At 48.7% G+C, this 27,774-nt stretch overlaps 1 protein-coding gene and 1 pseudogene across 3 annotated transcripts in view; one reads left to right on the top strand and one right to left on the bottom strand.

Moving 5' to 3' along the window:
* The window catches only part of LOC134984848 (zinc finger protein 260-like), a 155,832-nt gene extending 147,268 nt beyond the window's left edge, over positions 1-8,564 (bottom strand). Inside the window, exons 1-3 of one of the 3 annotated variants that reach the window (XM_063950328.1) lie at positions 8,504-8,548; positions 4,575-4,702; positions 888-1,075 (exon numbers count right to left, since the gene is read on the bottom strand). The gene's annotated coding sequence lies outside the window, so the exon portion shown is untranslated. Of the gene's footprint in view, positions 1-887; positions 1,076-4,497; positions 4,703-8,503 lie in introns of all 3 variants that reach the window. The other 2 variants (XM_063950326.1, XM_063950327.1) reach the window with 2 other exon arrangements.
* The window catches only part of LOC134984851 (zinc finger protein 585A-like), a 164,243-nt pseudogene that overhangs the window by 102,244 nt on the left and 34,225 nt on the right, over positions 1-27,774 (top strand).

Here is a 27,774-nt window from a genome sequence, read left to right on the forward strand (position 1 = left end):
ACTGTATAATGCCCCATTCCCAACAGTCAACTCTCCAGTCATCACCCAGACACGTCACCTGGTGTTACTGTATAATTTCCCATTCCCAGCAGTCACCTCTCCAGTCATCACCCAGACACATCCCCCGGTGTTACTGTATAATGTCCCATTCCCAGCAGTCACCTCTCCAGTCATCACCCAGACACGTCCCCTGGTGTTACTGTATAATGTCCCATTCCCAGCAGTCACCTCTCCAGTCATCACCCAGACACATCCCCTGGTGTTACTGTATAATGCCCCATTCCCAGCAGTCACCTCTCCAGTCATCACCCAGACACGCCCCCGGTGTTACTGTGTAATGTCCCAATCCCAGCAGTCACCTCTCCAGTCATCACCCAGACACATCCCCCGGTGTTACTGTATAATGTCCCATTCCCAGCAGTCACCTCTCCAATCATCACCCAGACACGTCCCCTGGTGTTATTGTATAATGTCCCATTCCCAGCAGTCACCTCTCCAATCATCACCCAGACACGTCACCTGGTGTTACTGTATAATTTCCCATTCACAGCAGTCACCTCTCCAGTCATCACCCAGACACATACCCCGATTTTACTGTATATTGTCCCATTCCCAGCAGTCACCTCTCCAGTCATCACTCGGACACGTCCCCTGGTGTTACCGTATAATGTCCCATTCCCGGCAGTCACCTCTCCAGTCATCACCCGGACACATCCCCTGGTGTTACTAAATAATTCTCAATTCCCAGAAGTCACCTCTCCAGTCATCACCTGGACACGTCCCCCGGTGTTATTGTATAATGCCCCATTCCCAGCAGTAACCTCTCCAGTCATCACCCAGACACATCCCCCGGTGTTACTGTATAATGCCCCATTCCCAGCAGTTACCTCTCCAGTCAGCAGCTGAATGATCTTGTTGGTGAGTTCCAGGATCTTCTTGCCACTGTGTCTCTCATCAGTGAGTGAGATGGAGGCACCGTAATGGGGCTCTGTGTCCTTCTAAGTCCTACTGACACACAGGGACGGCTGCTGGGTGTCTCACACTCACTGGATGTATTCCTTACTACTGTGTAATCCTGCGAAATGGGGGAGACATCAATATCACTGAAAATACTCCCAGATACCCTCACCTCCCCAGTCATGTCCCTGTACTATGACTATAGATATGTGATGTCACTGTGACACTCCCAGATCCCCTCACCTCCCCAGTTATGTCCCTGGACTATGACTATAGATATACGTGATGCCACTGTGACACACCCAGATCCCCTCACCTTCCCAGTCATGTCCCTATATTATTATTATAGATATAAGTGACGTCACAGTGACACTCCCAGGAGTGTGATATACATTTGCTTCATTCTGCTCCAATTATCATCTGTTACACATGCCATGGATATTTTGGTCTCTGCTTTAATATATCCTAGAATTTGAGCAATATTTTCAATCCCCACAACTACATATAATAAAATTAATAATAGTAATAATGGGATTTTAATTACCTACCGGTAAATCCTTTTCTCTTAGTCCGTAGAGGATGCTGGGGTCCACATTAGTACCATGGGGTATAGACGGGTCCCTTGGGAGCCATGGACACTTTAAGAGTTTATTGGTGTGGGCTGGCTCCTTCCTCTAGGCCCCTCCTACCAGACCCAGTCTAGAAACTGTGCCCGAGGAGACGGACATACTTTGAGAGAAGGAAATATATATAGTGGTGACAGTGGTGAGATTCACACCAGCTCACACATCACAACAGAAAAACCAAGTTAACCATCTTAAAACAAGTCAGCAATGGCTGAACCAACAATACTGAACCAATACGAAGCACAGGATCCTCTACAGACTACGAGAAAAGGATTTACCGGTAGGTAATTAAAATCCTATTTTCTCTTACGTCCTAGAAGATGCTGGGGTCCACATTAGTACCATGGGGATGTACCAAAGCTCCCAGTACGGGAGGGAGAGGGCTGAGGTTCCTCCAGAACCGCTTGACCAAACTTTAGTTCCCCAGAGGCCAAAGATTCGAAACTGTAGAACTTAGTAAACGTGTTCGAACCAGAACAAGTAGCTGCTCTGCAAAGTTGTTAAGCCGAGACACCCCGGGCAGCCGCCCAGGAAGAACCCACTTTACGAGTAGAGTGGGACTTAACAGATTTTGGACACTGTAAGCCTGCCATAGAATAAGCATACTGGATAGTAAACCTGATCCAGCGAGAAATCGTCTGCTTAGAAGCAGGACACTCAATCTTGTTGGGATCATACAGGACAAACAGAGCGTCCGACTTTCTGTGACGAGAAGTTCTCTTCACATAAATCTTCAAAGCCCTCACAACATCCAAGGATTTTGAAGTAATTGAGGAGTCAGTAGCCACTGGCACCACAATAGGTTGGTTGATATGAAAAGCAGACACAACCTTCGGCAGAAATTGCTGACGCATCCTGAGCTCAGCTCTATCTTCCTGAAAAATTAAGTAGGTGCTCTTGCAGGACAATGCCCCCAACACACGTCTAGCAGATGCCAAAAGTGTGACTGCCTTCCAAGTGAGAAATTTGACTCCAACCTCCTGTAAAGGTTCGAACCAATCCGACTGGAGGAACTGCAACACCACATTAAGATCCCAAGGTGCCGTAGGAGGCACAAAGGGAGGCTGGGTGAGCAGAACCCCTTTCAAGAAAGTCTGAACCTCAGGGAAGACAGCCAATTGTTTCTGGAAGAAAATGGACAAAGCCGAAATCTGGACTTTAATGTAGCCCAAACGCAGGCCCACATCCACACCTGCTTGCAGAAAGAGGAGAAAACGCCCTAGTTGAAACTCCACCGTAGGAAACTACTTGGATTCACACCAAGACATGTACTTTTTGCAAATTCGATGGTAATGTTTAGATGTTACTCTTTTCCTAGCATGTTTCAGGGTAGGAATAACCTTGTTCGGAATGCCCTTCCGAGCTAAGATCTGGCGTTCAATTTATATGCCGTCAAACGTAGCCATGGTAAGTCTTGATAAGCGAACCGCCTCTGTTGCAGAAGGTCCTCTCAAAGAGGAAGAGGCCTTGGATCTTCCAGCAGTAACTCCTGAAGATCCACGTACCAAGCCCTTCTTGGCCAGTCCAGAGCCAAGAGGATCGCCTGAACTCTTGTTCTTTTGATTAGTTTGAGAATCCTTTGGTTGAGTGGAAGTGGAGGGAACACATACACTGACTGGAACACCCACGGAGTTACTAGGGCGTCCACTGCCACTGCTTGTGGGTCTCTCGACCCGGAACAGTACCTCCCAAGCTTCTTATTGAGGCGGGAGGCCATTTTGTCTATTTGAGGTATGCCCCAAAGACTTGTCACCTCTGCGAACACCTCTGGGTGGAGGCCCCACTCTCCTGGATGAAGATCGCTGACAGCGCCACTTCGTGCTTTTCCGCACAGAGGATGATTCTTGTTACCTCTGACATTGCAGCTCTGCTCTTCATTCCGCCTTGTTGGTTTATGTAGGCCACAGTCGTTACATTGTCCAACTGAACCTGAATGGCCTGATCTTTCAGAAGATGTGCCGCTTGTAGAAGACCGTTGTACACAGCCCTTAGTTCCCGAATGTTTATTGGGAGGATGGATTCCGAACTTGACCACTTTCCTTGGAAGTTTTCCCCTTGGGTGACTGCTCACCCAACCTCTGAGACTTGCATCCGTGGTTAGGAGGATCCAATTCTGAATCCCGAACCTGCGGCCCTCTAGTAGGTGAGAGGTCTGCAGCCACCCTGGGCACAGTTCCTATAACTGAGGTCTGGAGGAGGGATATAGAGGGAGGAGCCAGTTCACGCCCCTTAAAAGTCTTAAAGTGTCCATGTCTCCTGCGGATCCCGTCTATACCCCATGGTGCTATGGTTCTTTGAATGTCCCCAGCATCCTCTACGGACTAAGAGAAAAGGATTTACCGGTAGGTATTAAAATCCTATTTTTTCCTTGAAACAGAATTTCCCATTCAATGTCCCTTAATGCTTCCTTCATCATGTCAAAGTTGGCTTTGCTGAAGTTTAGAGTCCTAGTTGAGCCAGTACAGGACATGAGGTGGAACCGGATAACGACATTTGTTTGTAAAATGTTTGAATATCTACCAGCAGTATCGTACCCTTCGCCTGAGAAGCTAGTAATCCCGAAGAATCCGTGAGGCGGGAAAACTAGAAACTCTAGTCCACTCCCTTGGCAACCTAACTCATTCTAGCGGCCTAGGCATGATATCACCGTGATGTTTGAGTGAAACCATTTCCCCCACCTGCCTGATCCCCAGGCAGCGAGGTCCACCATCAAACCGAAGGCTTTGAGAAGGCAGAACCCGAATCTGTCCCTGGGAACCTGGCGGTGCAGGTTTTCTGGATTTTCCCCAATGTCCTCTAAAGGAAGTGGAGGAACCCTTGGATTTATGTGTAACCCTTGTGGTTCGAATGTAGTGCAGTGTATGCAGAGGATACAATATTCTGGTTAGTACTGAAGGAAGACATGTCGACTTACCCGCAGTCGGCTGGGATAGTTAGGTATCCAGCACATCCCCACCAGGGTCTCACATGTGAAGGACAGACTCGCCATACCTTACTCTGTATCCGCAGTCCATTGGTGTCGCCACCGTCCCCTGCATGTCTAGGCCGCCAGGACAGAAGACCCTGCGTAATGCAGGCCAAACTCCGTCACGGCCACCAGCCGAGAAGTCTGTAGAATCCTGTATGTGACATAGAAACAAGGAAATGTCACAGTCATACCTAGAACCTAAATCATCAAGTAAGGAGCCTGACCAAGTTACTGAGTTACACCTGTATGTACAGTATTAGAGAGTAGTCTCAATCTGCGATCAGCCCAATCCCTTATGGAGGTTGTACCTTATGGATAGGTAACACAACCCTCTTTGACAATTTAGACACTCTTTAGGGATGTGAAATACGGGTGTATTCAATTGGTGTCAAATCCTTCGTATTGTCGAAACCGGGGCTCTTTCGACGAAAAAACAATGTCGAATTGGATTCGACAATTCAACACGTTTTCAACAAAAAAACGTTGGATCCGTTTTAACATTTGACAATTCGACAGTCAAATTATTTTTAATAAGATTCCTCATCCCTAATAGCCTCAATCATATGTTACACCCCTCATATGCATTATTTGGGCAAGACCACGCTTTCTAGGGTACAGAGTTGGGGTGAGAGGCACAGCTGTGGCTCCTTCCCAGTATGGGATATATTTGTATAAAAATACGGTATAGTACACCTTGCTGAGGCCACCCCTGGGGGTTCTGCCCCAGAAGCCTGATCAGTACAGTTTTGAGGATAGTATAGACTCCCCGGTAGAAGATACACACTCTGCAGCACAAGACTCAGAGTCCCTAGATATGATTATGTGAGATATACATATTTACACACAGAGACAGGAAAATGTCAGACACAGTTTCCCCCAGAGTACCTTCAGAGAGTCACAGAGTATAAGGAGCCAGCCACACAGCGCCCCTGTAGGCAGTTATTATGATGTGATGCGGCGATTGTGACCGCTAAGGCACAGTGCCTCCTGTACAACAACCTCTCAGGATGGTGATCCTGCAGCGGGGAAGCGGCTCTGACACCTCGCAAGGCCGGTGACCACTCCCCCCCTCCTAACGCCCACGGTTCAGGTATACTGTTACCCATCTCCGGTATACAGTATACAGAAAATAACAAAGATTGAAAAGAAACTAAAGAAAACTCTCTGGATCCCCAGAGTGGCATCCTCTCCTGAGGGCACATTTTCTACACTGCCTGTGGGAGGGGCATAGAGGGGAGGAGCCAGTGCACCCAGTGGAAGAGATTTAAATTGCACTGGCTCCTTTGGATCCCATCTATACCCCATCATACTAGATTACCCCAATATCCCTTATGGATGCTAGAGAAACAATAATAATAGTACACCACAGGCTGCTCCCCATGTATAATAATAATAACAGGACACCACAGGCTGCTCCCCCTGTATAATAATAATAATAATAATAACAGGACACCACAGGCTGCTCCTCCTGTATAATAATAACAGGACACCACAGGCCGCTCCATCTGTATAATAACAACATGACACTACAGGCCGCTCCCCCTGTATAAAAATAACAACAGGACACCACAGGCTACTTCTCCTGTACAATAAAAATAATAATAATAATAATAACTGGACACCACAGGCTGCTCCTCCTGTAGAATAATAATTGGACACCACAAGTCGCTCCCCCTGTATAATAAAAATAACTGGATGCCACAGGCTGCTCCTCTTGTATAAAAATAATAACAGGACACCACAGGCTGCTCCTCCTGTATAATAATAATAATAGGATTCCACAGGCTGCTCCTCCTGTATAATAATAATAATAATAATAACAACAACAGGACACCACAGGCTGCTCCCCCTGTATAATAATAACAGCACACCTCAGGCTGATCACCCTGTATAATAATAATAATAATAACAGGATACCACAGGCTGCTCCCTCTGTATAATAATAATAATAATAATAATAATAATAATAATAACAGGACACCACAGGCTGCTCCCTCTGTATATTATGACAGCACAGGATGCTACAACTGTATATTATGACAACACAGGCCGCCCCACCTGTACACTATGACAGCACAAGATTCTACCCCTGTATATTATAACAAAACAGGCCGCTCCTCCTGTATACCATGACAGCACAGGATGCTACAACTGTATATTATGACAACACAGGCTGTTCCTCCTGTATACTATAATAGCACAGGATGCTACCCTTGTATTACGGTAACACCGGGGTCTGCGCCACCTGTATTACAGTAACGACGGGGTCTGCGCCACCTGTATTATGGTAACAGCGGGGTCTGCACCACCTGTATTACAGTAACGGCGGGGTCTGCTCCCCCTGTATTACGGTAATGGCGTGGTCTGCGCCACCTGTATCATGGTAACGGCGGGGTCTGCTTCACCTGTATTACGGTAACGGCGGGGTCTGCGCCACCTGTATTACAGTAACGACGGGGTCTGCGCCACCTGTATTATGGTAACAGCGGGGTCTGCACCACCTGTATTACAGTAACGGCGGGGGCTGCTCCCCCTGTATTACGGTAATGGCGTGGTCTGCGCCACCTGTATCATGGTAACGGCGGGGTCTGCTTCACCTGTATTACGGTATCGGCGGGGTCTGCGCCACCTGTATTACGGTAACAGCGGGGTCTGCACCACCTGCGTTACGGTAACAGCGGGGTCTGCACCACCTGTATTACGGCAACGGTGGGGTCTGCGTCACCTGTGTTACGGTAACGGTGGGTCTGCGCCGCCTTTATTACGGTAACAGCGGGGTTTCCGCTGCCTGTATTACGGTAAGAGAGGGGTCTGCGCCACCTGTATTACAGTAACAGCGGGGTCTGCGCCACCTGTATTACGGTAACGGCGGGGTCTGCTCCCCCTGTATTATGGTAACGGCGGGGTCTGCGCCACCTGTATTACGGCAACGGCGGGGTCTGCGCCACATGTATAACGGTAACGGCGGGGTCTGCGCCACATGTATAACGGTAACGGCGGGGTCTGCGCCACCTGTATTACAGTAACGGCGGGGTCTGCGCCACCTGTATTACGGTAACGGCGGGGTCCGCGCCACCTGTATTACAGTAACGACGGGGTCTGCGCCACCTGTATTACAGTAATGGCGGGCTCTGCGCCTCCTGTATTACGGTAACGGCGGGGTCTGTGCCACCTGTATTACGGTAACGGCGGGGCCTGCGCCACCTGTATTACGGTAACGGTGGGGTCTGCGCCACCTGTATTATGGTAACGGCGGGGTCTGCGCTACCTGTATTACGGTAACACTGGGGTCTGCGCTACCTGTATTACGGGAACATTGGTGTCTGCGCCACCTGTATTACGGTAACGGCGGGGCCTGCGCCACCTGTATTACGGTAACGGTGGGGTCTACGCCACCTGTATTACGGTAACGGTGGGGTCGGCACCACCTGTATTACGGTAACGGAGGGGTCTACGCCACCTGTATTACGGTAACGGCGGGGTCTGCGTCCCCTGTATTACGGTAACGGTGGGGTCGGCACAACCTGTATTACGGTAACGGAGGGGTCTACGCCACCTGTATTACGGTAACGGCGGGGTCTGCGTCCCCTGTATTACGGTAACGGCGGGGTCTGCGTCACCTGTATTACGGTAACGGCGGGGTCTGCGTCACCTGTATTACGGTAACGGCGGGGTCTGCGCCACCTGTATTACGGTAACGGTGGGGTCCGCGCTACTTGTATTACGGTAACGGCGGGGTCTGCGCCACCTGTATTACGGTAACGGCGGGGTCTGCGCTACCTGTATTACAGTAATAGGACACTAGAGTGTCAGCCACCTGTACAGGGATAATGCAGCACCAGAGGCTGCTCCAGCTGCACTATAACAAGGCACCAGAGGCTGCTCCCCCTGTAGTACAGAACCTGACACCAGAGCTGCTCAGCCTATAGAATAATAATAATAATATCATTACCTGCTGCCAGACACAGCAATGGCTGCTCTCTGCTCCTGCTGCCTTGTGGGAATGATAGAAGGAAGGCGGAGCTCAGACCAGGGGAAAATGGCCGCCGCTCCTGACGTCACAACACGGCCAGGGAACCTATTGCTGCTGCTGCAGCTGATGCCGGACTGGTCTACAAGAAAATGGCCGCCGGCCTCCTGTACTGAGGACATGTACGGTAATAGTGATTACAGAAGGCGGAGTTGAGGGCGGGGCATGGGATGGGAGGGGCCAGACGCTAGGAAGCAGCCTGTGCCAATCATTCCCTACTTCCGGCCTGTGCGTTCCACCTTACTTCCGGTCATTGCATTCCGTTCCACACACAGGAAGATCACGTGATGGTTGGTTCTAAATCGCGGTTCTAGCATCTACCATCAGGTAATGGCGTCAGGAGGAGCAGCCTGTAGTGTCCTGTTATTATTATTATTATTATTATTATACAGGGGGAGCAGCCTGTGGTGTCCTGTTATTATTATTATTATACAGGGGGAGCAGCCTGTAGTGTCCTGTTATTATTATTATTATACAGGGGGAGCAGCCTGTGGTGTCCTGTTATTATTATTATTATACAGGGGGAGCAGCCTGTAGTGTTCTGTTATTGTTATTATTATTATTATATAGGGGGAGCAGCCTGTGGTGTCCCGTTACTATTATTATACAGTGTGAGCAGACTGTGGTGTCCTGTAATTATTATACAGGAAGAGCAGCCTTAAATATCGTGTTATTATACAAAGGGAGCGGCCTGTGGTGTCTTGTTGTTGTTATTATTCAGGAGAAGCAACCTGTGGTGTCCTGTTAATATTATTATACACAGGGAGCAGCCAGTAGTGTCCTGTTATTATTATTATTATTATTATTATTATACAGAGGGAGCGGCCTGTAGTGTCCTGTTATTATACACGGGGAGCAGCCAGTAGTGTCCTGTTATTATTATTATTATTATTATTATACAGAGGGAGCGGCCTGTAGTGTCCTGTTGTTATTATTATACAGGGGGAGCATCCTGTAATGTCATTTTATTATTACTATAAAGGAGAGCAGAATGGGGTGTGTTGTTATTAGTGTTATACAGGGGGAGCAGGTTTTTGTGTACGGTTATTGTACAGGGACAGCGGCTTGTGGTGTCCTGGTATTATTATTATACATTGGGAGTGGTGGTGATGTCCTACAATACAGGAGGAATGGTCTGAGGTGTCCTGCTTTTAAAGACACGTTATTATTTGTATACTGGGTGCAGCCATTAGTGTCATTATTATTATTAATTTATTATGTAATTGTAGGGATTGAAAATATTGCTAAAATTCTAGATTATATTAAAGCAGAGACCATAATATCCCTGGCTTGTGTAACAGATGATAATTGGGGCAGTATGAAGCAAATGTATATCACACTCCTGGGAGTGTCCCTATGACATCACTTATCTCTATAGTAATAATACAGGGACATGACTGGGGAGGTGAGGGGATCTGGGAGCGACACAGTGACATCACTTATATCTATAGTAATATTACAGGGACATGACTGGAGAGGTAAGGGATCTCGGAGCATTCACATTAATATTCATGTCTCCTCCATTTTGCAGGTTAACACAGTAGTGAAGAAGACTTCCAGTGAGTGTGAGACACCCAGCAGCCATCACATTGTGTGTAGTACTGAGCAGGACCCAGAGCCCCATCACGGTGCCTCCATCTCAGTCACTGACACATGAGAGACACAATGATCAGAAGATCCTGGAACTCACCAACAAGATCATTCAGCTGCTGACTGGAGAGGTGACTGCTGGGAATGGGGCATTATACAGTAACACCAGGGGACGTGTCTGGGTGATGACTAAAGAGGTGACTGCTGGGAATGGGGCATTATACAGTAACACCAGGGGATGTGTCTGGGTGATGACACCGGGGGATGTGTCTGGGTGATCACTGGAGAGGTGACTGCTGGGAATGGGGCATTATACAGTAACACTAGGGGATGTGTCTGGGTGATGACTGGAGAGGTGACTGCTGGGAATGGGATATTATACAGTAACACCGGGGAACGTGTCTGGGTGATGACTGGAGAGGTGACTGCTGGGAATGGGACATTATACAGTAACACCAGGGGATGTGTCTGGGTGATGACTGGAGAGGTGACTGCTGGGAATGGGGCATTATACAGTAACACCAGGGGATGTGTCTGGGTGATGACTGGAGAGGTGACTGCTGGGAATGGTACATTATACAGTAACACCAGGGGATGTGTCTGGATGATGACTGTATCATTGTGTGTGTCAGGTTCCTATAAGGTGTCAGGATGTCACTGTCTATGTCTCCATGCAGGAGGGGGAGTATATAGAGGAACACAGGGGTCTGTACAAGGACGTGATGATGGAGAATCACCGGCCCCTCACATCACTGGGTAAGAGGAGACTGTCATGTATTGTACAGGGGAGAGCAGGTATGAGGCCCCCTATATACACACATCACCTGATAATCACATATATACACTGTACTCAGTCACTGTGTGTTTCCTACAGATGGGCCCAGTAACAGAGATACCCCAGAGAGATGTCCCCATCCTCTGTATTCCCAGGATTGTACAGAGGAGAATCACAGGACCCCACAGGAGGATCAGGTAGGTGGGATCTAGGGTCTCACCCATATACCAAAGTGACTGTCACGATATGATCTGTAGAGAAGCTGTGTGTTTTATACACTGATATTACACTATCTGAAATAAGATATTTTCTCTAACGTCCTAGTGGATGCTGGGGACTCCGTCAGGACCATGGGGAATAGCGGCTCCGCAGGAGACAGGGCACAAAAAAGTAAGCTTTTAGGATCACATGGTGTGTACTGGCTCCTCCCCCTATGACCCTCCTCCAAGCCTCAGTTAGGTTTTTGTGCCCGTCCGAGCAGGGTGCAATCTAGGTGGCTCTCCTAAAGAGCTGCTTAGAAAAAGTTTTTAGGTTTTTTATTTTCAGTGAGTCCTGCTGGCAACAGGCTCACTGCATCGAGGGACTTAGGGGAGAGAAGTCAACTCACCTGCGTGCAGGATGGATTGGAGTCTTAGGCTACTGGACACATAGCTCCAGAGGGAGTCGGAACACAGGTCTCACCCTGGGGTTCGTCCCGGAGCCGCGCCGCCGACCCCCCTTACAGATGCTGAAGATTGAAGGTCCGGAAACAGGCGGCAGAAGGCTCTTCAGTCTTCATGAAGGTAGCGCACAGCACTGCAGCTGTGCGCCATTGTTGTCACACACTTCACACCAAACGGTCACGGAGGGTGCAGGGCGCTGCTGGGGGCGCCCTGGGCAGCAATATTTAATACCTTTAGGGCAAAAGAATACATCACATATAGCCATTGAGGCTATATGTATGTATTTAACCCATGCCAGAGATCTAAAACTCCGGGAGAAAAGCCTGCCGAAAAGGGGGCGGGGCTTATTCTCCTCAGCACACGGCGCCATTTTCCTGCTCAGCTCCGCTGTGAGGAAGGCTCCCAGGACTCTCCCCTGCACTGCACTACAGAAACAGGGTAAAACAGAGAGGGGGGGCACCTTTTGGCGATATTTTGATATATTTAAGCTGCTATAAGGAACAACACTTATATAAGGTTGTTACCATATATATTATAGCGCTTGGGTGTGTGCTGGCAAACTCTCCCTATGTCTCCCCAAAGGGCTAGTGGGGTCCTGTCTTCGATAAGAGCATTCCCTGTGTGTCTGCTGTGTGTCGGTACGTGTGTGTCGACATGTATGAGGACGATGTTGGTGTGGAGGCGGAGCAATTGCCGGTAATGGTGATGTCACCCCCTAGGGAGTCGACACCGGAATGGATGGCTTTAATTATGGAATTACGTGATAATGTTAGCACGCTGCAAAAGTCAGTTGACGACATGAGACGGCCGGAAAACCAGTTAGTACCGGCTCAGGCGTCTCAGACACCGTCAGGGGCTGTAAAACGTCCCTTACCTCAGTCAGTCGACACAGGTACCGACACAGATGAATCTAGTGTCGACGGTGAAGAAACAAACGTATTTTCCAATAGGGCCACACGTTATATGATCACGGCAATGAAAGAGGCCTTGCATATCTCTGATACTGCAGGTACCTCAAAAAGGGGTATTATGTGGGGTGTGAAAAAAACTACCTGTAGTTTTTCCAGAATCAGAGGAATTGAATGACGTGTGTGATGAAGCGTGGGTTAACCCAGATAGAAAACTGCTAATTTCTAAGAAGTTATTGGCACTATACCCCTTCCCACTAGAGGTTAGGGCGCGCTGGGAAACACCCCCTAGGGTGGATAAGGCGCTCACACGCTTATCAAAACAAGTGGCGTTGCCGTCACCTGATACGGCCGCCCTCAAGGATCCAGCTGATAGGAGGCTGGAAACTACCCTGAAGAGTATATACACACATACTGGTGTTATACTGCGACCAGCAATAGCCTCAGCCTGGATGTGCAGTGCTGGGGTGGTGTGGTCGGATTCCCTGACTGAAAATATTGATACCCTGGATAGGGACAGTATTTTATTGACTTTAGAGCAATTAAAGGATGCTTTTCTTTATATGCGAGATGCTCAGAGGGATATTTGCACTCTGGCATCGAGAGTAAGTGCGATGTCCATATCTGCCAGAAGAAGTTTATGGACGCGACAGTGGTCAGGTGATGCGGATTCCAAACGGCATATGGAAGTATTGCCGTATAAAGGGGAGGAATTGTTTGGCGTCGGTCTATCAGATCTGGTGGCCACGGCAACTGCCGGGAAATCCACCTTTTTACCTCAGACCCCCTCCCAACAGAAAAAGACACCGTCTTTTCAGCCGCAGTCCTTTCGGTCCTATAAGAACAAGCGGGCAAAAGGACAGTCATATCTGCCCCGAGGCAGAGGAAAGGGTAAGAGAGGGCAGCAAGCAGCTCCTTCCCAGGAACAGAAGCCCTCCCCAGTTTCTGCAAAGCCCTCAGCATGACGCTGGGGCTGTACAAGCGGACTCAGGGGCGGTGGGGGGTCGACTAAAGACTTTCAGCACACAGTGGGCTCGCTCACAGGTGGACCCTTGGATCCTACAAGTAGTATCTCAGGGTTACAAGTTGGAATTCGAAAAGTCTCCCCCTCGCCGGTTCCTAAAGTCTGCTTTACCAAAGTCTCCCTCAGAAAGGGCGACGGTATTGGAAGCCATTTACAAGCTGTATTCTCAGCAGGTGATAGTCAAGGTACCCCTCCTACAACAGGGAGAGGGGTATTATTCCACACTATTTGTGGTACCGAAGCCGGACGGTTCGGTAAGACCTATTCTAAATCTGAAATCCTTGAACCTGTACATACAGAAATTCAAGTTCAAGATGGAGTCACTCAGAGCAGTGATAGCGAATCTGGAAGAAGGGGACTTCATGGTGTCCCTGGACATAAAAGATGCTTATCTGCATGTCCCAATTTACCCTTCACACCAAGGGTATCTCAGGTTCGTGATACAAAACTGTCATTATCAGTTTCAAACGCTGCCGTTTGGTTTGTCCACGGCACCTCGGGTCTTTACCAAGGTAATGGCCGAAATGATGGTTCTTCTACGAAGAAAAGGCGTATTAATTATCCCTTACTTGGACGATCTCCTGATAAGGGCAAGGTCCAGAGAACAGCTGGAAGTCGGAGTAGCACTAACTCAAGTAGTGCTTCAACAACACGGGTGGATTCTGAATCTTCCAAAATCTCAATTGACCCCGACGACACGTCTGCTGTTCCTGGGAATGATTCTGGACACTGTTCAGAAAAAGGTGTTTCTCCCGGAGGAGAAAGCAAGGGAATTATCTGAACTAGTCAGGAACCTTCTAAAACCAGGAAATGTGTCAGTACATCAATGCACAAGAGTCCTGGGAAAGATGGTGGCTTCTTACGAAGCAATTCCATTCGGCAGATTCCACGCACGACTATTTTCAGTGGGATCTGCTGGACAAATGGTCCGGATCGCATCTGCACATGCATCAGCGGATAACACTGTCACCAAGAACAAGGGTGTCTCTTCTGTGGTGGTTGCAGAGTGCCCATCTGTTAGAGGGCCGCAGATTCGGCATACAGGACTGGGTCCTGGTGACTACGGATGCCAGCCTACGAGGCTGGGGAGCAGTCACACAGGGAAGAAACTTCCAGGGCGTGTGGTCAAACCTGGAGACGTCTCTTCACATAAATATACTGGAGCTAAGAGCGATCTACAATGCTCTAAGCCTGGCAAAACCGCTGCTTCAGGGTCAGCCGGTGTTGATCCAGTCGGACAACATCACGGCAGTCGCCCACGTAAACAGACAAGGCGGCACGAGAAGCAGAAGAGCAATGACAGAAGCTGCAAGGATTCTTCGCTGGGCGGAAAATCATGTCATAGCACTGTCAGCAGTGTTCATTCCGGGAGTGGACAACTGGGAAGCAGACTTCCTCAGCAGACACGATCTTCACCCGGGAGAGTGGGGACTTCATCCAGAAGTCTTCCACATGATTGTGAACCGTTGGGAAAAACCAAAGGTGGACATGATGGCATCTCGCCTCAACAAGAAACTGGACAGATATTGCGCCAGGTCAAGAGACCCTCAGGCAATAGCTGTGGACGCTCTGGTAACACCGTGGGTGTACCAGTCCGTGTATGTGTTTCCTCCTCTGCTACTCATACCAAAGGTATTGAGAATTATACGGCTACGGGGAGTAAGAACAAAACTCGTGGCTCCGGATTGGCCAAGGAGGACTTGGTACCCGGAACTTCAAGAGATGCTCACGGAAGAGCCGTGGCCTCTACCTTTAAGAAGGGATCTGCTTCAGCAGGGACCTTGTATGTTCCAAGACTTACCGCGACTGCGTTTGACGGCATGGCGGTTGAACGCCGGATTCTAAAAGAAAAGGGCATTCCAGAGGAAGTTATTCCTACCTTGATTAAAGCCAGGAAGGAAGTGACCGCACAACATTATCACCGCATTTGGAGAAAATATGTTGCGTGGTGTGAGGCCAAGAAGGCCCCAACGGAAGAATTTCAATTGGGTCGATTCCTACATTTCCTGCAGGCAGGATTGTCTATGGGCCTCAAATTGGGGTCTATTAAGGTTCAAATTTCGGCCTTATCGATTTTCTTCCAGAAAGAATTGGCTTCAGTGCCTGAAGTACAAACTTTTGTCAAAGGTGTACTACATATACAGCCCCCGATTGTGCCTCCAGTGGCACCGTGGGATCTAAACGTAGTTTTGGATTTTCTCAAATCCCATTGGTTTGAGCCTCTCAAATCGGTAGATTTGAAGTATCTTACATGGAAAGTAACCATGCTACTGGCCCTGGCTTCAGCCAGGAGAGTATCAGAATTGGCGGCTTTATCGTACAAAAGCCCATATCTGATTTTCCATTGGGACAGGGCAGAACTGCGCACACGTCCTATTTTCTCCCTAAGGTGGTTTCGGCTTTTCACTTGAACCAACCTATTGTGGTGCCTGCGGCTACTAGCGACTTGGAGGATTCCAAGTTGCTGGATGTTGTCAGGGCCCTGAAAATATATGTTTCCAGGACGGCTGGAGTCAGAAAATCTGACTCGTTGTTTATCCTGTATGCACCCAATAAGATGGGTGCTCCTGCGTCTAAGCAGACGATTGCTCGTTTGATCTGTAGCACAATCCAACTTGCACATTCTGTGGCAGGCCTGCCACAGCCTAAATCTGTAAATGCCCACTCCACAAGGAAGGTGGGCTCATCTTGGGCGGCTGCCCGAGGGGTCTCGGCATTACAACTTTGCCGAGCAGCTACGTGGTCAGGGGAGAACACGTTTGTAAAATTTTACAAATTTGATACTCTGGCTAAAGAGGACCTGGAGTTTTCTCATTCGGTGCTGCAGAGTCATCCGCACTCTCCCGCCCGTTTGGGAGCTTTGGTATAATCCCCATGGTCCTGACGGAGTCCCCAGCATCCACTAGGACGTTAGAGAAAATAAGAATTTACTTACCGATAATTCTATTTCTCGTAGTCCGTAGTGGATGCTGGGCGCCCATCCCAAGTGCGGATGGTCTGCAATACTTGTACATAGTTATTGTTACAAAAATCGGGTTATTATTGTTGTGAGCCATCTTTTTAGAGGCTACTTCGTTGTTATCATACTGTTAACTGGGTTCAAATCACAAGTTGTACGGTGTGATTGGTGTGGCTGGTATGAGTCTTACCCGGGATTCAAGATCCTTCCTTATTATGTATGCTCGTCCGGGCACAGTACCTAACTGAGGCTTGGAGGAGGGTCATAGGGGGAGGAGCCAGTACACACCATGTGATCCTAAAAGCTTACTTTTTTGTGCCCTGTCTCCTGCGGAGCCGCTATTCCCCATGGTCCTGACGGAGTCCCCAGCATCCACTACGGACTACGAGAAATAGAATTATCGGTAAGTAGATTCTTATTATTAATGTATATTGTTTTGTGGGCTATTTAGGATGACTGTCTGACTGATATAAAGGCAGAAGATGCAGAGGGAGAAGAAGAGACGTATGTGACTGATATGAAGGTAGAAGATATAGAGGGAGAAGAAGAGACATATGTGACTGATATAAAGGCAGAAGATACAGAGGGAGAAGAAGAGACGTATGTGACTGATATAAAGGCAGAAGATATAGAGGGAGAAGAAGAGACGTATGTGACTGATATAAAGGCAGAAGATATAGAGGGAGAAGAAGAGACGTATGTGACTGATATAAAGGCAGAAGATATAGAGGGAGAAGAAGAGACGTATGTGACTGATATAAAGGCAGAAGATCTAGAGGGAGAAGAAGAGACGTATGTGAGGGGAGATCAGCAGTGTAAGGAGGAGGAGATCCCTACAGATATCAGCACAGGTGAGTAATAAACACTTATTATAGAAGTCACATATTCTCATTGCTCAGTCACTACAGCAATCTCTTATCCTACACCCTCCTCTCTTATTACAGACTAATGATGGAAATGTATCTGCCCAGTGATGTAGTCTAGGACCATCAGCCCTGTTCTTAGTTGGGTGTTTATAACACAAGGGGCGATATTCAATTGTAATATCGCGCCCGATCTCCTGTCTACAGTGACAGGAGTTTGCGGGGCAATATTCAATTGTCCCCCATTTTTGGTCATATCGCGCCCATAGCAGTATGGATTAGCTTTGTAAAGCTACTTAACCCAACTAACATCATGGGCGCAATCACAAAAAGTTTTGCGCATTTCAGCTCACGTCCCCCGGGGGTGGTGATCTGAAATGCTAATATTGCGCCCGTCAGCAGCAACATTTGTATCGGGTGTTTTCTGTTAAGGGCGTTTTCTTCTTTAGGGTCCATAGTGATCCACAGTCCTTACATCGGGGTGTAGGTGGTAGGAGTCGACCGGGCATCACACAGTTAAGCTTTTATTTCCCAGGATGCTCCGGACCTCCTCCCCATGTACCCCGCCCCTGGCCAGTGGGCAGTTTTAGTGTTGGTGCTGGCAGAAGCCGGAGCACCGGTCACACAGCGGAGAGGAATGAATGAGCAGCGCTGGGAGTCTCTCTGAGTGCCGCTGCTGCTCCCACAATCCCCCGCTGGTGCCGCAACGTCAGTGAGGCTAAGAGACTGATGATTCCGGCGTGGTTACTTCCTGATCGCCACGCTAATACAGTATCCAGGACCCAGGACTGCAGCCGGAGGACAGGTAAGGCATTCTCTGGCACGTGGGACCCACAATACATGTAGTCCATGCTTCTGCAGGCTCTAATGTGATCCCTGGCTGCTGCTACGGGTTACACTAGACCACCAGGGCATGCATATAATACATATATAGGATAATGGAGGCCAGGGTGCCTGGTGGGTGATGTCAGCCAGGGGAGGTAGGTCCTCTCCCAGAGCCAGATTCCACAGCTGGGATTCCCTCTTGGCTGCCCCTTCCCCACATGCTTCCCTTATAAGAGTCTCTGAGTGACATTCCAATGAGAATGAGTGTGATGCCAGGCTCTGGGAATGCTGGGTTCTGTCTCCAGAAGTGGCCAGGTTATACATGCACTAGTCCTACCTACCATTTGGTGTGAGGAGATGACGTCAGTGCCCATTGTAATTGTTATTTCCTTGCATTGTGTGTGACTGGTGCTAGCTCTGCTGTGTGACTGCATTGTATCTATCCCTTACATGTGAGTGCAGGTGTTCCGGGCTGTGTGACTGCATTGTATCTATCCCTTACATGTGAGTACAGGTGTTCCGGGCTGTGTGACTGCATTGTATCTATCCCTTACATGTGAGTACAGGTGTTCCGGACTGTGTGACTGCATTGTATCTATCCCTTACATGTGAGTGCAGGTGTTCCGGGCTGTGTGACTGCATTGTATCTATCCCTTACATGTGAGTGCAGGTGTTCCGGGCTGTGTGACTGCATTGTATCTATCCCTTACATGTGAGTACAGGTGTTCCGGGCTGTGTGACTGCATTGTATCTATCCCTTACATGTGAGTGCAGGTGTTCCGGGCTGTGTGACTGCATTGTATCTATCCCTTACATGTGAGTGCAGGTGTTCCGGGCTGTGTGACTGCATTGTATCTATCCCTTACATGTGAGTGCAGGTGTTCCGGGCTGTGTGACTGCATTGTATCTATCCCCTACATGTGAGTGCAGGTGTTCCGGGCTGTGTGACTGCATTGTATCTATCCCTTACATGTGAGTACAGGTGTTCCGGGCTGTGTGACTGCATTGTATCTATCCCTTACATGTGAGTGCAGGTGTTCCGGGCTGTGTGACTGCATTGTATCTGTCCCTTACATGTGAGTGCAGGTGTTCCGGGCTGTGTGACTGCATTGTATCTATCCCTTACATGTGAGTGCAGGTTTTCCGGGCTGTGTGACTGCATTGTATCTGTCTCTTACATGTGAGTGCAGGTGTTCCGGGCTGTGTGACTGCATTGTATCTATCCCTTACATGTGAGTACAGACGTTCCGGGCTGTGTGACTGCATTGTATCTATCCCTTACATGTGAGTGCAGGTGTGCCGGGCTGTGTGACTGCATTGTATCTATCCCTTACATGTGAGTACAGATGTTCCGGGCTGTGTGACTGCATTATATCTATCCCTTACATGTGAGTACAGGTGTTCCGGGCTGTGTGACTGCATTGTATCTGTCCCTTACATGTGAGTACAGGTGTTCCGGGCTGTGTGACTGCATTGTATCTATCCCTTACATGTGAGTACAGGTGTTCCGGGCTGTGTGACTGCATTGTATCTATCCCTTACATGTGAGTACAGGTGTTCCGGGCTGTGTGACTGCATTGTATCTATCCCTTACATGTGTGTACAGGTGTTCCGGGCTGTGTGACTGCATTGTATCTATCCCTTACATGTGAGTGCAGGTGTTCCGGGCTGTGTGACTGCATTGTATCTGTCCCTTACAGGTGAGTGCAGGTGTTCCGGTCTGTGTGACTGCATTGTATATATCCCTTACATGTGAGTGCAGGTGTTCCGGGCTGTGTGACTGCATTGTATCTATCCCTTACATGTGAGTACAGGTGTTCCGGGCTGTGTGACTGCATTGTACCTATCCCTTACATGTGAGTACAGATGTTCCGGGCTGTGTGACTGCATTGTATCTATCCCTTACATGTGAGTGCAGGTGTTCCGGGCTGTGTGACTGCATTGTATCTGTCCCTTACATGTGAGTACAGGTGTTCCGGGCTGTGTGACTGCATTGTATCTATCCCTTACATGTGAGTACAGATGTTCCGGGCTGTGTGACTGCATTATATCTATCCCTTACATGTGAGTACAGATGTTCCGGGCTGTGTGACTGCATTATATCTATCCCTTACATGTGAGTGCAGGTGTTCCGGGCTGTGTGACTGCATTGTATCTATCCCTTACATGTGAGTGCAGGTGTTCCGGGCTGTGTGACTGCATTGTATACTGCATTGTATCTGTCCCTTACATGTGAGTACAGGTGTTCCGGGCTGTGTGACTGCATTGTATCTATCCCTTACATGTGAGTGCAGGTGTTCCGGGCTGTGTGACTGCATTGTATCATCCCTTACATGTGAGTGCAGGTGTTCCGGGCTGTGTGACGGCATTGTATCTATCCCTTACATGTTAGTGCAGGTGTTCCGGGCTGTGTGACTGCATTGTATCTATCCCTTACATGTGAGTGCAGGTGTTCCGGGCTGTGTGACTGCATTGTATCTTCCCTTACATGTGAGTGCAGGTGTTCCGGGCTGTGTGACTGCATTGTATCTATCCCTTACATGTGAGTACAGGTGTTCCGGGCTGTGTGACTGCATTATATCTATCCCTTACATGTGAGTACAGGTGTTCCGGGCTGTGTGACTGCATTGTATCTATCCCTTACATGTGAGTACGGGTGTTCCGGGTTGTGGTACTGCATTGTATCTATCCCTTACATGTGAGTACAGGTGTTCCGGGCTGTGTGACTGCATTGTATCTATCCCTTACATGTGAGTACAGGTGTTCCGGGGTGTGTGACTGCATTGTATCTGTCCCTTACATGTGAGTGCGGGTGTTCCGGGCTGTGTGACTGCATTGTATCTATCCCTTACATGTGAGTGCAGGTGTTCCGGGCTGTGTGACTGCATTGTATCTATCCCTTACATGTGAGTGCAGGTGTTCCGGGCTGTGTGACTGCATTGTATCTATCCCTTACATGTGAGTACAGGTGTTCCGGGCTGTGGTTCCTCACAATGACTGTGTGATTTGTGAAGGCCGTCACATCTGCAGTTGCTAGAGCTGGACATTGTGTGTGCTTAGCTTCTGGTCTTCCAAAGTGTAAGAAAGAGGATAATGCACCTGTGCTGGTTCCATGTAAGGCCTGTGCGGCAGCATTATCTTCACAGGACCTTTTGCAGGAACATTTGTGATAAATGCTATGTGCCAAACCTACAACGGCTGCTCCAACCAGGCCCTGTGCAGGCTCCACCCTGGGGGGAGCGATTGGTGCCTCCTGCTTTGCTGCCTAATGTGGGGTTTCTGCAGCAATTGCCCCATGCATTGCATTCCCCGGGGTATTCTCCATGGATGAACTTATTGACCTACTCAGACCACACGTCGGCCACCTCTCAGCAGTTGCTGCAGCAGACCGTCCTCAGATGAGTATGGCACATAAGCGCTCTCTGTTATCCTTACAGTCTAGACAGTGGTCAGACTCTGGAGTCCTCAGAGGAAGAGTTGGACACCTCTCTCTCTCTGTTATCCTTACAGTCTAGACAGTGGTCAGACTCTGGAGTCCTCAGAGGAAGAGTTGGACACATCTCTCTCTCTCTCTCTCTCTCTCTCTCTCTCTGTTATCCTTACAGTCTACACAGTGGTTAGACTCTGGAGTCCTCAGAGGAAGAGTTGGACACCTCTCTCTCTCTGGCTCTTTGTCGGGTGAGGAGGATCATCTTTAAGCGTCAGAAGGTGGTTAAGGCTGAGTTCCCTCACTGAGTGTCATGCTGAACTCCTTCAGGAAGCTTGGAATGCTCCTAGTAAGAAGGTCCTGGTGCCTAAGAGCATCTCGTTACCCTTTACCACAAGGAGAGTGTGCTAAATGGGAAATTCCCCCTCGTGTGGATGTTCACGTGGCACGCCTGGTGCACTCCTCCACATTAATTGGGCTGAGGCACTAGAGGACAGTCTGAAGTTAGATGGTTCCATAGACAAGCTGTCTCTTATTGCTAACCTCAAGAAATCAGCCCGATATATAGAAGAGGCATCCTGGGATACGAGTCTGTTGGCTTCCAGGGCCTCGACTACTTCAGTGGTAGCTCGCTGTGTACTCTGGCTACACTCCTGGATGGCGGATTCAGAGTCTAAAAGGGCGTTGGAAGTTCTGCCTTTCGCTGGAAACATTCTGTTTGGTGCAGAATTGGATAATATTGTGTCTCAGGCTCAGAAGGACACACGCTGCGGCGAGGGCCGCACTGAGACTCCTATAATGGTCACACTGTGCTAACAGGGATTTTAATCACTTAGTTAGACATTTAGTTCCTTAGGCCAGTATAAAAAATGCGGGAAGCTGTCGCCATTACAGGGGGCGGGGCTTCACTCAGAGCGGATCCTACAGCTCTCCAGCACCATTTTCCCTCTGCAGCTCATACAGGAAGCATTCACAGGGAAGCGCTGCTCCTCCACAAGGACTCCAGGTCCCCTCAGCGGTACCAGGGGGTCTTAGTGAAAGGGGGGGGGGGGGGGTAAATTTATAAAGCTCTACTAAAGTGCCTGTTCTTGTGACCCAGCTCAGTTTAACTTTGCTAAAGGGGCGCTATGTGTCTGGTTCTGATTTCTGAGGACCCTGCCTACGTATACTGTGTTTCACGTGTGTGTGTGTGTGTGTGTGTGTGTGTGTGTGTGTGTGTCCCTTTCACAATCATGTCCATGGACTGTGTCTCTTGTACTGCAGAATGTCTCTCATCCCCTGAGGACTCACTACCCTGCACCCACGATTGTGCTCCCTCTCCAGCTAGTGGGGCTGAACCCCCGTGGTTGGCTTCCATTAAAGGGATGATTTCTAATATTTGCACTAAGCTATCTCATAATGAAAAGGAGACACAATTCTTAAGGCAGTCTATGGATGACCTGATCAACAAAGATTCAGCTCCCATACGTGTGTCTCAATCCCTCGCCATTTGCCCACAAAAGCGTACTCTGGCCAACTTATGCAGGGTGACACTGATCCGTATCCGGATGATATGGATGCCAGTGGGGGGGTGTGCTGTCCTGGCACAGGGTATTCAGGCCCTCATAGAGGCGGTTAGAACTGTCTTACATATTCCTGTCAGGGCAGAGGAAGTAATTGAGGAATCTTACTTTAATACAAAAAAGAAATCCTCAGCTACTTTTCCGGCTTCAAATGAGTTAAATGTCCTCTTTGAAGAAGCTTGGGTGAACCCTGACCAAAAATGTCAGATCCCAAAAAGGTTAATTTCTTCCTTCCCCTTTACTTTGGAGGATAGTAAAAAATGGGAAAACCCGCCGATAGTGGACGCATCTGTGTCCAGGATGTCACGTAAGATAGTCTTACCGGTTCCCGGGGCGGTGTCCTTAAAGGACGCGGCTGACTGTAAGAGTGAGACCACTCTCAAATCTATGTACTTGTCGGCTGGGCTAGCCCAGAGACCCAATATTGCTTGTGCATGGATCACTAGGGCAATTGCAAGATTGTCTGATAATCTAATTGAAGATTTAGATTCACTAACCAGGGATGACATTAACTCCTACAGCACCTCCAAGATGCTGCTAACTTTATGGTGGAGGCCATAAAAGAAATTGGTTTACTCAACGCATGCACCACTGCCATGGTAGTGTCAGCACGCAGGGGCTTGTGGCTACACTAGTGGACTGCGGATGCAGATTCCAGAAAAGGCGTGGAGAGACTACCATTCACGGGCGCGGCTCTGTTTGGAGATTAACTAGATACTTGGATATCTAAGGTCACTGCGTGTAAGTCTACATACCTTCCTTCTGCAGCGACCCTCTGCTCTGACTTTGCAGTCCTTTCGGACAGCTAAATTTAAAAACAAGTCCAAGGATTCTTCTATAGCATTCAGAGGCGGTAAAGGTAAACCCAGAATAGCCGTAGCTGCAGGTTCTCAGGAACAGACCTCTGGTTCTGCTTCCTCAAAGCCTTCAGCATCACAGTGGACCACACTGCCTAGAAGAGAGGCAGGTGGGAGCCCGGATACGTTATTTCATTCACATCTGGGCAACGTCATGCCTAGATACCTAGGTGAAATATCTTATCGCACAGGGATAAAGACTGGAATTTCAAGAACTCCCACCTCCCAGATTCTTCAAATCCGGTTTACCAGCTTCTGCAGAAGCAACCTTGACTTTACAGGCAGCAATTCAACAACTGGTACAGGCTCAGGCCATTGTTCCAGTTCCACCTCACCTACAAAATAAGGGTTATGATTCCAAACTGTTTGTAGTGCCGAAACCGGACGGTTTGGTATGACCTATTTTAAACCTCAAGTCTCTGAACCCATATTTAAAGGTGTTTAAATTGAAGATGGAGTCTCTAAGAGCGGTGATCTCAGGTCTGGAGGATGGGGATTTCCGGATGTCTCTGGACATCAAGGATGCGTACCTTCATGTCCCGACTTGGCCGCCTCATCAGGCTTATCTCAGGTTTGCGTTACAGGAATGCCATTACCAGTTCCAGGCACTGCCATTTGGACTCTCCACGGGTGTTAACCAAGGTAATAGCAGAGTTGATGTTGCTCCTCCGCTTGCGGGGAGTGAACATAATACCGTACCTTGATGACCTACTAATCAAAGCACCGTCCAGGGAGAAGTTGTTACACAGCATTGCCCTCTCAACGATGTTACTCCAGGATCACGGGTGGATTCTAAGCCTGCCTAAATCTCACCTGGAACCAACACGGAGGCTTTCGTTCCTGGGAATGATACTGGATACGGAGGTGCGGAGTGTATTCCTCCCAATGGAAAAGGCATTGGTGATCCAGTTGATGGTACGGGATGTTCTAAAGCCGACCCGAATTTTGGTGCACCTGTGCATTCGCCTCTTGGGGAAAATGGTGGCCTCTTACTGATCTCTGCAATATGGAATGTTTCATGCAAGGCACTTCCAGCTGGATCTGTTGGACAAATGGTCCGGATCGCATCTCCACATGCACCAGAGGATACGTCTGTCGCCAAGAGCCAGGATTTCTCTTCTGTGGTGGCTTCAGACTTCTCACCTAACCGAAGGCCGAAGGTTCGGGATTCAAAATTGGATTCTGCTACCCACAGACGCAAGCCTCAGTTGGGTAGCAGTCACCCAAGGGGAACAGTTCCAAGGAAAATGGTCAAGTCAAGAATCTATTCTTCCGATCAACATTCTGGAACTCAGAGCCATATACAACGCCCTTCTACAGGCATCCCATCTTCTTCAAGACCAGGCCATACAAGTTCAGTCGGACAATGTGACGGCAGTAGCGTACATAACCCGACAAGGCGGAACGAAAAGCAGAGCGGCAATTTTGGAGGTAAAAAGGATTCTCCTCTGGGCATAAAGACATGCGGTGGCGTTGTTGGCAATCTTCATTCCGGTAGTGGACAACTGGGAAGCGAACTCCCTCGGCAGACACGACGTCCATCCAGGAGAGTGGGACCTTCACCCGCAGGTGTTTGAGTCCCTGGCACGTCGGGACTTCCCCAAATCGACATGAGGGCCTCTCGTCTCAACAAGAAGCTCAAGCCATATTGTTCCAGGTCGAGAGACCCGCAAGCAGTGGAGGCGGACTCTCTGGTGACTCCGTGGGTCTACCAGATGGTCTACGTGTTTTCACCACTTCCGCTAATCCCAAGGATTCTCAGAAGAATAAAAAGGGAAAAGGTTCAAGCATTTCTCATTGCTCTGGACTGGCTAAGAAGGGCCTGATACGCTGATCTACTGGAGTTGCTCCTGGAGGACCTGTGGCCTCTTCCTCTTCGAGAGGATCTTCTGCAACAGGGGCCGTTCGTCTATCAAGACTTACCGCGGCTAAGTTTGACGGCATGGAGGTTGAGCGTCAAATTCTAGCCCAGAAAGGGATTCCGGATAAGGTTATTCCAACCTTGATCCAAGCCAGAAAGGGGGTAACGTCTAAACATTACCGCCGTATTTGGAAGCAATAAGTCTCTTAGTGTGAGAACAGGAAAATTTCTGCGACGGAATTTAAGCTGGGACAGTTTCTCCTTTTTCTGCAGGCAGGAGTGGATGTGGGCCTCCGTTTGGGCTCCTTGAAAGTCCAGATTTCGGCCTTGTCCATTTTCCTCCAGAAGCAATTGGTGTTTCTTCCTGAGGTTCATACTTTTTTGAAGGGTGTTCTGCACATCCAACTGCCCTTTGGGCCTCCTATGGCACCTTGGGATCTCAACGTGGTGTTGCAGTTCTTCCAATCGGATTGGTTTGAGCATTTACAGGCAGTGGACGTAAAGTTTCTTATGTGGCAGACAGTTACACTGTTGGCCCTGGCATCAGCCAGGCGCGTGTCGGAACTGGGGGGGCATTGTCTCACAAGGGCCCCTACTTGATTTTTCATGAGGATCACGCTGAGCTCAGAACTCGTCAGCAGTTTCTTCCTAAGGCGGTGTCTGCATTTCACATCAACCAACCTATTGTGGTTCCGGTGATTACCGACACCTCTGCTTCTTCAAAGTCCTCAGATGTTGTGAGGGCATTGAAAATGTATGTGAAGCGGACGGCTTGTCACAGAAAATCTGACTCGCTGTTTGTTTTCTATGATCCCAATAAAATTGGGTGCCCGACTTCAAAGCAGTCTATTGCTCGCTGGATCTGGCTTACTATCCAGCATGCTTATTCTACGGCAGGCTTGCCGGTTCCAAAATCGGTTCAGGCCCACTCTACTCGGTTAGTGGTTTCTTCCTGGGCAGCTGCCCGGGGTGTCTCGGCTTTACAGCTTTGACGAGCGGCTACTTGGTCAGGGTCGAACACGTTTGCTAAGTTCTACAAGTTCGATACTTTGGCCGCTGAGGACCTTCAGTTTGATCAATCAGTTCTGCAGGAACCTCCGCACTCTCCCACCCGTTTTGGGAGCTTTGGTGCATCCCCATGGTACTAAATGGACCCCAGTATCCTCTATGATGTAAGAGAAAATAGGATTTTAATTACCTACCAGTAAATCCTTTTCTCGTAGTGCGTAGAGGATGCTGGGCACCCGCCCGGTGCTTCATTTTTCTGCACTGTTACTTGGTTAAGTATTTTTATAGTTGGTTCAGCCATTCCTGTTCGTTTTCAAGTTTGGTTAGCATGGCTTTCCTCTTGGTTGTGTGTGCTGGTTCGAATCTCACTACTGTTCAGTTAAATCCTTCTCTTGAAGTATGTCCGTCCACTCGGGCACAGTTTCTAGACTGAGTCTGGTAGACTGAGCATAGAGGGAGGAGCCAGCCCACATTATTAATTTCTTAAAGTGCCCATGGCTCCTAGTGGACCCGTCTATACCCTATGGAACTAATGTGGACCCAAGTATCCTCTACGGACTACGAGAAAAGGATTTACCGGCAGTTAATTAAATTCCAATTTTTTCCCCCCTTTGATTTTTTCTACTCTGCAGGATAGTGTGTCTTGTATGTTCAAGTCTTCCTTTTCTCCTGAAATCCAGCTCCTGCCTTTTGACTTGTTAACAAAACTAGCTTCCCTAGGCCGGAGGCGGGGTATATGAGAAGGAGGTCCGGTGCATCATGGGAGCTAAAATCTTAACTGTGTGGTCCTCGGTTAACTCCTACCACCTACACCCCAATACAAGGACTGTGGATCCTGTGGACCTCAAAGAAAAAGATGTCCTTCTATATAT

The sequence above is a fragment of the Pseudophryne corroboree genome (genome assembly GCF_028390025.1).
Source record: "Pseudophryne corroboree isolate aPseCor3 chromosome 3 unlocalized genomic scaffold, aPseCor3.hap2 SUPER_3_unloc_87, whole genome shotgun sequence".
NCBI lineage: Eukaryota > Metazoa > Chordata > Amphibia > Anura > Myobatrachidae > Pseudophryne > Pseudophryne corroboree.